The sequence below is a fragment of the Nicotiana tomentosiformis genome, chromosome 1 (genome assembly GCF_000390325.3).
Source record: "Nicotiana tomentosiformis chromosome 1, ASM39032v3, whole genome shotgun sequence".
Classification (NCBI taxonomy): Eukaryota; Viridiplantae; Streptophyta; class Magnoliopsida; order Solanales; family Solanaceae; genus Nicotiana; species Nicotiana tomentosiformis.
The window spans coordinates 115,265,611-115,277,150 of NC_090812.1; positions in this window are offsets into that span (position 1 = coordinate 115,265,611).

Genomic DNA, 11,540 nt, shown 5'->3' on the forward strand with positions numbered 1-11,540 from the left:
TCATCTAGAGTCCAAGTATCTCAAAGAGTGTCAAAGTCTGGTCACTTCTAGAATGAGGCGACAATCAAAACTTTTGATTTCATGTGGAGAGGTACTCAAAGCTAAGACTCACACAGTGGTCCACACTAGAGAGAGTGACGATGATGAAAAAAGTGTAAGATCTCCATATCACATTACTATAAATGAGGAGCAATACTCTTCATTAAGAAGGTCGACAGAAATTTGGGAGACGTCTCTTGGTGTGGCCATATATCTTTCAATGATGGTGATCCCCAAGAAGACAAAGATGACAAGGATGGTCCTCTGGAACTAAAAGAAGGAATTAAAATGACAGTTGGTGCATTGAAAGAAAGCAACCTTGACATCGAGGAAGACTCCAGGCCCACCTATGTAAGTGTTGTACTAACCGCAGATGAAGAAAGCACTTATGTGAAGCTACTCAAAGAATATAGAGATGTCTTTACTTGGAGCTACAAAGAGATGCCTGTTTTAGATCCTAAAGTAGCAGTTCACCGTCTCGCGATCAAGAAAGGATCTCGTCCTATTAAGCAAGCCCAAAGACGCTTCAGGCCAGAATTGATCCCAACAATCGAAGTCAGTGTCAATAAACTCATTGTAGATGGTTTTATTCGGGAGGTTAAATATCATACATGGATTTTAAGCATTGAAGAAGAATAAAGGCCAAATTCGAGTTTGTGTCAATTTTAAAGACCTCAATAATGCATGCCCTAAGGACGAATTTTTGCTCCCCATCCTAGAGCTTATGATTGATGCAACCATCGTATACGATGTGATGTCTTTCATGGGCGGATCATCTGGCTACAATCAAATACGTATGGCAACCGAAAGATGAAAAGCTTACTGCATTTCGCACTCTTAAAAGGCATTTACTACTATAAGTAATGCCTTTCAGCTTGAAGAATACTGGTGCCACATATCAAAGGGAAATGCAAAATATCTTTGACGACATCCTCCCTAAGAATATGGAATGTTATGTGGATGATTTAGTGCTAAAATCAAGAAAAGAAGGAGACCACTTGCAAAATTTAAGAATGGTGTTCGAACGACTCCAGATATATCAACTTAGAATGAACCCGTTGATATGTGCATTTAGAGTTACTTCTGGGAAATTCCTTGGCTTCATTGTTCGACATCGAGGGATTAAGATAGATCAAGACAAAGTTGATGCAATCTTGAAGATGCTCGAGCCCAGAAATATACATGAATTAAAAAGTCTATAAGGAAAATTGGCGTATCTTAGAAGATTCATCTCAAATCTAGTGGGGAAGTGCCAAACTTTTAGCTGTCTCATGAAGAAGGGTGTACCTTTTGAATGGGACCAAGCTTGTAGTAATGCATCCCAAAGCATCAAATCCTACTTGATGAAACCTCCGGTTCTGGCAACCCCTATACCTAGAAAGCCATCGATTATATATATTGCGGTCCAAGAAAGGTCAGTTGGAGTCCTTTTGGCCCAAGAAAATGGTGAAAGTAAAGAAAATTCCCTCTACTACTTGAGTAGGATGATGACACCCAAATGAGATGAAGTATTCTCCGATTGAAAAGTTGTGTCTGGCATTGGTTTTCGTAATTCAAAAGTTGAAGCACTACTTTCAAGCTCATGTCATTGTCTCGTCTCAAAGTCAAACCCGATCAAGTTTGTTATGTCAAAACCCGTCCTCAGTGATCGATTTATCAAGGTGGTACCTCCAATTTAAATAATTCGAGATTGTGTACATCCCACAAAAAACTCTAAAGGGCCAGGCTTTGGCAGATCATCCAGTACCTGATGATTAGTAGTTGACTGATGAACTATCTGATGAGGATATAATGGTCATCGAAGAGCAACCACCTTGAAAAATGTATTTTGATGGTGTCGCTCATCATGAAGGAGCTGGCGCAAGTGTCGTGTTTGTCATTTCTCAAGGAGAGGTCTTGCCATATTCCTTCACCTTATCACAATATTGCTCCAACATGTTGTGAAATATCAAGCACTCATACTTGGGCTTGAAATGGCCGTTGATATGAGGCAACTCCAATTACATATTTTTGGAGACTCCGATTTAGTGATCAATCAATTTCTAGGTAGCTACAAGGTTAAAAATCCAGAACTGCATCATTATCATGATTATGCGCAGAAATTGATCGGATGGCTTGGCAATGTAACTCTTTAGCATGTGCCATGGAAGGAATACAAGAAAACTGATGCCTTAGATACTCTAACTTCGACATTGACTCTGCCCGGCCAGACGAAATTTACTATCTGCCAAAAATGGATAGTACTGCCAGATGAGAACGAGGATGAAGAAAGCAAGCTCGAGCATTTGGTAGCCATATCTGAAGATGATAAGGTTGATTCGCGACAAAATATGATTGACTACTTATGTTATGGGATACTTCAAGAAGATCCAAGAAGAAAGACCAAAATTCGTCATCGTGTCGCTCACTTCCTTTACTACAAAGATACTTTTTATCGAAGATTATTTGAGGGAGTTCTCTTGCGTTATTTAGGGGAAGATAAATCTACTCAATCTATGAAAGAGGCACACTCTAGAGTTTATGGATCATATCAATCTGGGTCGAAGCTCCACTTTCGCATTAAGAGGATGGGTTATTACTGGCCGACAATGGTGAAAGATTGCTTAGATTACACCCGAAGATGCAAGGCTTGGCAGTTTCACGCAAATTTTATACACCAACCACCTAAAATGTTACACCTTACTATTGCATCTTGGCCATTTGGCGCTTGGGGATTGGATATTCTTGGACCACTTCCAAAATCTTCTAGAGGGAAACTATACATCTTGGCTGCAACTGATTACTTCACAAACTCGGTTGAGGTCGTCGCTCTCAAGGAAGTGAAGAAGGAGAATGTTGCAAACTTCATTCGAGTGAATATCATCTATCATTTCAGCATTCCTAGTTATATAATAACAGATAATAGAAAGTCGTTCGATAATAAATTGATGACCAAGATCTGCGACTTTTTTGGCTTCAAATAACGCAATTCATCAATGTATTATGTTGCTGCAAATGGACTAGCCGGAGCATTTAACAAGACACTTTGCAACTTGTTAAATAAGGTCATCTCCAAGTCTGAAAGAGATTGGCATGACATTATGAAAGAAGCTTTGTGGGCATATCGGATGACTCATCATACGCCGACACAAGCAACTCCTTATCTCTTATTTAAGGAGTCGAAGAGGTTCTTCCTCTTGAGCGTCAAATACCATCCTTACGACTCGTTATCCAAGAAGATCTTACTGAAGAAGAAAACACTTTGTTGCGCCTTGAAGAACTGGAGGCCCTTGATGAGAAAAGACTAGAAGCTCAACAAAGTCTTGAATGTTATCAAGCTCATCTTTCTCGTGCTTTCAACAAAAAGGTTTGCTTGATGACCTTCCAAGTTGGTGATCAAGTTCTTGCAGTAAGAAGACCCATTATCACCTCTCGCAAATCTGGGGCCAAAATCACTTCAAAATGGGACGGTCCATATGTTGTGCAAGAAGCTTATTCAAGTGGAGCTTACAAGCTAGTTGATATAGATGACATGAGAATTGGCTCCCTTAATGGGAAATTTTTAAAGAGGTATTATCCTTGAAGAAGAGACGCTCCTTAATGCACGAACCTAAACTGCTTGTTGCTATGCTCCTGGCCCGCACAAACCTAAACTGCGAACAACACCCAAAAAAAGGAGTTTGCTAAGTTGAAAACCACGAAAGAGGCGGCCTAGGCAAAAGTTAGAACATTAAAAAAATTCGCTAGGTTGAAAACCTTGAAAGAGGCGGCCTAGGCAAAAAAGAAAGTTTTCTAGGTTGAAAACCTCGAAAGAGGCGGCCTAGGCAAAAGTTAGGACATAAAAATATTTTAAAAATCTCACATTATTTTGAACTACGTTACGACTTGATCATCTTCACCGAGGTACGTAGGCAGCTTAAATTTCATTATAAGTTCAGTCACATGAGTAAAATAATTTATTTATTTTGAACTATGTTATGACTTGATATTCTTCACTAAGGTATATAGGCAACTTAGAGTTTCATTCTAAGTTTAGTCGTATAAGCTTAAAAAATGTGTTTCAACATGACATGATCATCAAAATTCGAGTTGAGGCATCACGTTGATTACTCCAAATAGGCGTACATTGCAGAAAGAAAGAGGGCAATTTGTGTCGAGCCAAAATGGGCATTTCATTGCTTCAATACTACAAGGATCGGATACATCATTGTCAAGAAAATAAAAGAATAAAAATATTTATGCTTCTTCCTATATGAATAATCTAAGTCATAAAAGCAATTGACGTGAAAGGTTGTCGCTGACTTGTCTTGAATGCCTTACCAAGTTTGCTTCATTTTTTTGAAACATGATGCTACCACAAAAGCTTTGCGTAGTTGAATCCAATGTGAATTATTCCGCCGTCATATGGCCTAGATGTGGAATTTCTAATTTGGGTTATGAAGGGTCAAGAAATACATGATCTAGAGCTTTGACTAATCCAAAAGGTCTTATGCCTCAAAAACTTCTATATGAATGCGAAGCTGAAAGTTTACTGCAGTTAGGACGAGTTTGAGAATTTTCTATTGATAGTACAAAAGGATTTCTGAAATGAAATTTATATGCATTTTAGGTCTCCAAGTACTTTCTAACGGCGCAAACTGATTGGAATTTTGACACTCCAAGCTCAAGATACATTTTTTTTGGCAAGAAGGTAGGCGATCTGAAAGTTTACTGCAGTTAGGTGGAGTTCAAAAACAAATCACTATCCTAAAGGAGTTCTGCCATGAAATTTATACGATTTTAGGTCTATAATTTTACTTTCTAACGGCGCAAACATATTGCAATTCTGACAGTCCAAGCTCAAGATACGAACTTATTCGCCGAAAGTACGCGAATCTAAAAGTTTACTGCAGTTAGGTCGAGTTTGGGAATTCTATATTGATAGTATGAAAGGAGTTCCACTATGAAATTTATATGTGCTTTCGGTCTCCGAGTCTACTTTCTGATAGTGCAAACAGATTATAATTCTGACACTCCTAGCTTGAGATACGATTTTTTTTGAGATCACTGCATAAATCTAAACATTCACTGCAGTTAAGTCAATTTCGCAAATTTTCTATAGTCTAAAAGGAGTTTTGCCATGAAATTTATAGGTATTGGAGGTCTCTAAGTTTTATTTGTAACGGTTCAAATAGATTACAATTTCGTCACTCCTAACTCAAGATATGACTTTCTTTAACAAAAGTGCACGGAGCAGCAAGGCCAACTCACAAGACACCTGCTGAAATTTAAGAGAGAAATTATTAGGAGTAACAGAGGGAATCCAAGTCTCAAAGGTAGATATCACATACTAAAAATAAATTTACTTTTATTACCCCAAGAATAAGTACTCCATTACATGATGTTAGTTTTTCAAAAAATCGTTAGTAGAGAATCCTAAGCAAAAACAAAACTCTAAAATCATAAAAAAGGTGTGAAGCTAAAGATTTGTTGTTAACTTGTCTCAACTGCCTCTTTCAGGAGATAATTTCTCTACTTCATCATTAGACAATAGATGATTCCCTATGGATGATTCGCTTCAATAGTATAAATCTCCCCTTCGGTAATGGCAACATTCTCTTGATTTTTAGCCAACTTCACTTGTTGTTTATTTAAGAGCGCGATGATTTTCTTCTTTTTTGAAGTCCAAGGCAGCTAGTTGTTGTTCGACACTCGCAAGTTGGCTTGAAGCTTCTCTACAGACTCGTTCATTTTTTTCATATTCTCGTTTTGCATCATTGAGGCGTCGTCATGCATCATAAAATGACTCTTGGTGAGATTCTTTAGTCATCTTGGACGATCTTAAAGCATCGTAATCCGCATATGTCTTGAAGAAAGCCTCAACAAGAGCCTCTAAAGTAGAAGTATCAATAATATTCTCTTTCTTAATTTTCTCAAGAGTCAAAGCGATACTTTCCTCCAACTTTGTGAAGCTATCCAGGGAATCAAGAGAGAACTCTTTGATCCATTCACACAAGGTAGGCCACATTCGTATTATAAGTTTAATACGGGAGATAGCCTCTTGTGGTTTAAAGTTTAGAGCATCTAGACACAAAGGCCATGGAGTAGGCTCAAAGACTTTTTGACGTTTTGCTTGACTTTCGGCTGCCTCCATCTTACTCGTCATGGATGGCTTGGAAAGCATAACATTTTCTGAGGTGCGACTCTTTGGGCATGCTCAAATCTGTCAATGGAGACTTATTTGCAGCATGATATTCAACACCATCAAATAAAGTGTGAGGACTTTTTACGTCCACACCGAAGGAATTTGGGCTTGTAATACATCATCATACAACTCATCGACGCTCAACTATAATTTAAAAAAATAATAACTTTAGTGTTCAAGTAAAACAAAATGGGGAAAAGGAGTAAATTTGAAGGAAATAATATTTACTCGTTTCTCCAGTTCAGACAATGCCATCGTTGAGCTAGGGTCACCCTCTATGAATAATCCAATATCGATACTAAGAGTGTCCAAGTCAATGAACTCATTATGGCTCGTGTCCTTAGCCTTCTTCTTTGAACGATTCCAATGTGTGTCATGACAAATGTCACACTCGTTCGAACTGGATGTTGCGGGTAAGAACATCTTATACCCACTCCTAATATTTGGACGTATAGCAAACTTTACCAAATCTAGAAGGAGGAACACTCCAAGTGGCAAGACATCCATCGTGATCATGATGAGGAGGACTAGCAGACGCGACCTTCTGATGGGTGGAAGACTTCAAAAGTATGACCTTCATGTTGGTTGCTTTGCCCGAAAATCTATCTAATGTATCCTTCGTATATCTAGTCGACTATTCTACAAGATCAAGGGAGGCGTCAAGCGGCTTTCTAGCGAGCGCGAAAGTACCTATCACCGGAGGATAAACTTTTAACGCGAGAACTTGGGCACGTGGATTCTGCTTATCGCTAATAATCTCAAGGTATGGCTATGGTGTATCGTGGTTAATAAAATGCATCCTTGTTGATGGAATTCACAGTCCGATGTGCTGCTTCGAGAGTCTGCAAAAGAAAAAGAAGGAATCTATGAAAATCGGCAAAACTGGAGGGGCAACACATCACAATTTATTGTCTAAATTCAAGAAAATATATGGGAAGATATAGGGACATTATGATTGTGATTTTTACATATGTTGTAGATCCGGAAGTCTAGTTTCTGAAGCCATAAACCGCTCCTGATTTTGATATTCCTACACCTAGATATAAATTTTTCGGTGACGAAGTGCAAAGCTAAAATGTCGAGCGCGACCGAATTTGAACCAAGTTTAAGAAGTTCACCTGGGGTGATACAATGCGAATTTAAATTCAAATTTTCGATATGTTGCAACACTCTGAGTCTAGTTTCAAAAGAATTAAGAGTCTTGTATTCTCGATACTCCTACAAGGAGATATGAAGGTTTTTCGGCAAACGAGACAGTTTCTGCAACAAAAGAGGAAATCGTCAATTATGGACATTGCTTTGAACCATGGAAACTATAAGTTTTGATAGCAAAGAATAAAAAAGAGACCATCGTAGACTTACGAAAAGAAAGAAATTAATGAACAACCTTCTCAATGAAATTATGGTTGGCTTGCCCAGACAAAGGAGAACCAAGCTTTGTTGTAGAATTCTAGAGGAACACCTCTATTTATAGTTTTTCTCCTCGTTGGTTTTTCCTTGACATACAAGAACTTTCCTTTCAAGGAAAGGGTGGTTCCTTATTTGATTAGGATTTGGGAAGCATAACATGGTAATAAAAATAATTTTTGAAGCAATTGTGATATCAAGAAAGCTAAAAGAAAAATATTACTACCAAATTTGCTAAGTCTCTATTTGGTCCTATGTAAATTGGTCTTGACTTATTTATTTTAAGTCCATACATGTTCTTTCCATAAAAGGAATGATGACCAAGTGGTATGGAACGAAAAATACTCCTCTGATCGACAATCCAAGTTATTTTAGAAATTTGGTAATACTACTGCTTGGTAATACTACTGCCTATGCAAATAATTGGGAATATTGTTTGGAGTTTATATCTCAAAATTTTGAGGGTGTTTGGTGAAGATTAGACTTGATTTTGGCTGAATTTCAGATTGAAACTCGAAGAAGAATACAAAAGAAGAAGAAGAAGAAGAAGAAGAAGAAGACATGATATACAATATACTTACAAAATTATAGTAAAGTTGTAGTATAATTTTATATAAGTTGTATTCTGTTGTAGTTATATATTTTGTTTTTATTTAAATATTGTATTAAAGTTAAAAAATAGTTGTATAATATATGGATCATTTGTATAAAATTTGTATTTAAGTTATCAATACAATCTTTTTATATAAAGTTATTGATATGTATCAAAATTGTATTAAGAGAGAAAGTTTTGATTGAAATTTTAGAGAGGAAGAAACACACACCACATACAAAATATATACAAATCAGATACAAAATATACAAAAGACATTGTATAAAATTTGTATGAAAATTGTATTTAAGTTGTATGGATGTTGTAGATGTATTTTAACTGTGTAAAAATAATGTATGAAAGTTTTAGATAAGTTGTAAATAAGTGTATACTATATAATTAGCTGTATGAAATTTATTTTTAGTATATATATTGTTGTAGATATATTAATTTATATTAAATTTGTATGAAATTTATTTTTAAATTGTTATGTTGTTGTACCATCGAATTGTATAATATTAATTGTAAGTACGATGTATCTATTTTAGTGTTGGTTTAAATAGGTTTCGTTAATTTGTGATAGATTAGTGTATTGGGTAAGTTAACCAATCAAGTGAAGCATATTACTTTACTAGCCCCGCATAATAGTTATTAACCTCGTAAAATCTTTGGACAAATTTTGCTACATATCAACAACTTTATGTAAAAAGATAGTATTGATAACTTAAATACAAATTGTATACAACGATTCATACATTATACAACTATTTTTCAAGTTTCATACAACATTCAAATATATATATATATATATATATATATATATATATATATATATATATATATATATACAACAGAATACAACGTTACTACAATTTCGTAAGTATATTATATGTCATGTGCTCTTCTTCTTCTTCTTATTCGAGTTTCAATCTAAAATTAAGTCAAAATCAAGTCTAATCTTCAACCCTCAAAATTGAAATATAAACTCCAAACAATATTCCCAATTGTTTGCAACAACACCCAATCCAAACAAATAATGGTTTTTGAAAACCTAAATTCGAATTCAAAGCTTTTTAATGGCTGTCAATGGTGGAGAGTCAAACACCTTCAAAATTTATTGAGTCGACATCTATACAAGCCCTTGTTGTCCCAGTATGACACAATGCAAAATGCTTCAATTTCCATAAAACGTATGACAATGCCACTTATCTAGAAGTTGGGGCAGTATGGGTAAGAATTCAAAAACGGTTAAAGTGACGTAATGGAGCCTTAAATATGTTTGCTCGCTTTTTTGTTGGTACGCTTTAATTTTCTGAAATTATATGAATTTCGAAACGTTAGTAATTAGCATATCCCCATCTACGTGTAATGTGGAAATATGATAGGGAAAGAGGAGATGAGAGAAAAAAGAAAAAAAGATGTAACTGAATCCCTCAAATTAAGGTACTAATAATGGATTTGTATATAAATTGTAAGGAAAACTTGTTTAGGTCGAGTAATATACAAAACTAGGACAATTTTGGTAAATAAGTTTCAAATATTGTATAGGAACGAAAACATTCCTTAAATAAAAATCCAATATATTATTGGGCTAGCCCGTCAATTGGTCTTCTATCAAATGGGTCGGCCCATAAGCCACAAGCTTTGTCATGACCTAAAACCACGTGACTCGCACCCGACACACTACCCGACCCAATCGAACCAAACCATGTGATGCACCCAAATCATATCCATTAAAACCAATTTAAATGCGGAAGCTCCTTGAAAATCATATACATTTTCAAGTTAAATGATAAAATATTTTTCAATTCAAAATCACACATGACGTCTTTCTTGATAATAAAAATGAGACTAAGTAAAATAAATATACTTTCATGTATGTATAGTACCCTCTAACTCAGCCATGCTAATAATAGTACAAAATAGTACCCTCTCGAGGGAGAGAACTCTGTCGTAGTCTATACCACAAAGTGGCCATCTACGCCTACACCGACACGTATAGTTTCATGACAACAAGCACGATATATCTGATGTCAATCTCGATGAACACAAGTAACTCCCAAAATATTTTATACTTCAAAAATAGATTCATAGCATAGTAGTTTTAAATGATCTATTTTTATCAACTCATAGCATTTATAGAAAATCTAAATCATTTAAACAAAAATTAAATAAACAATCTTTTACATGCTACAACCTTTAGCAATTTAACGTCAATCTTTAAAAGATACCACAAGTGCTATTATGTCCGTCAATTTCCAAAAGAAGTACTTTTCATGAAAACTTATCTTTAGCACTCAAATATGTATACTCTTGTCATATGTAAGTTTTGATAAAAACTTATAATATTTACCTTGAGTGTCACTTTTCCAACAAGATTTAAAATAGAATTTTATAAAATGGCATGACACTACGTATGCAACATAATATTCTAGTACATGGAGACATCGTGTCACGGCCCAAAATTTAACCTGTCGTGATGTCGCCTATCTCAATACTAGGCAAGCCGATAAAATCAATTACCCCTAATTTCCTTTAAAGTTTGAAAAACAAAACATAATATTTAAATACAATACAAAATCCCACAAATACCGTTACGAATACTCCCCAAAACCTGGTGTCACTTAGTACATGAGTATCTATTATGAATACAAGTCTGAAAAATACGGTCTATAATAGTCTAAGATCAAATATATTAAACAAGGAGATAGGAAAAGAGAGACAAGGTCTGCGAAATACGACAACTATCTCAGAATCTCCGAAAAATCAACTATGCTAGAGAATCAACACCCGCTATGCCCAGGAACACCTAGATCTTCACAAGAATTGAATGGTGTAGTATGAGTACAACCAACTCAGTAAATAATAATAATAAATAAGGAACTGAAGATAGTGACGAGCTACACAGTTATAGTTCATTTCCTATAATTCCAGCAAAGAATAGACATGCTTTCAAATACGACAGTTTAAGTCAAATCAATTTTATACAGTTCAAGTTCATGTAATCCAGATATAAAATCTTTCAGAGAGTTTCACAACAATGACAGATAACAACTAATTGCAACAACAAATGAAAAAGCAAGTACAACCTCTTAGGGCAACAATTACTCAACTCGTCACAACAACTCAACCACTCGGCTCTCAGCCATCAGCACTCACACTCAATGGGTACCCGCGCTTATTAGGGGTGTGCAGACTCCGGAGGGGCTCCTACAACCCAAGCGCTATAATCCGCACGGACAAATCATGTGCTGCACATACAACTCACGTGCTATAGTATCAATATCTGGATCTGCATGGACAACTCACGTGCTATGGTATAATATCTGGATCCGCACG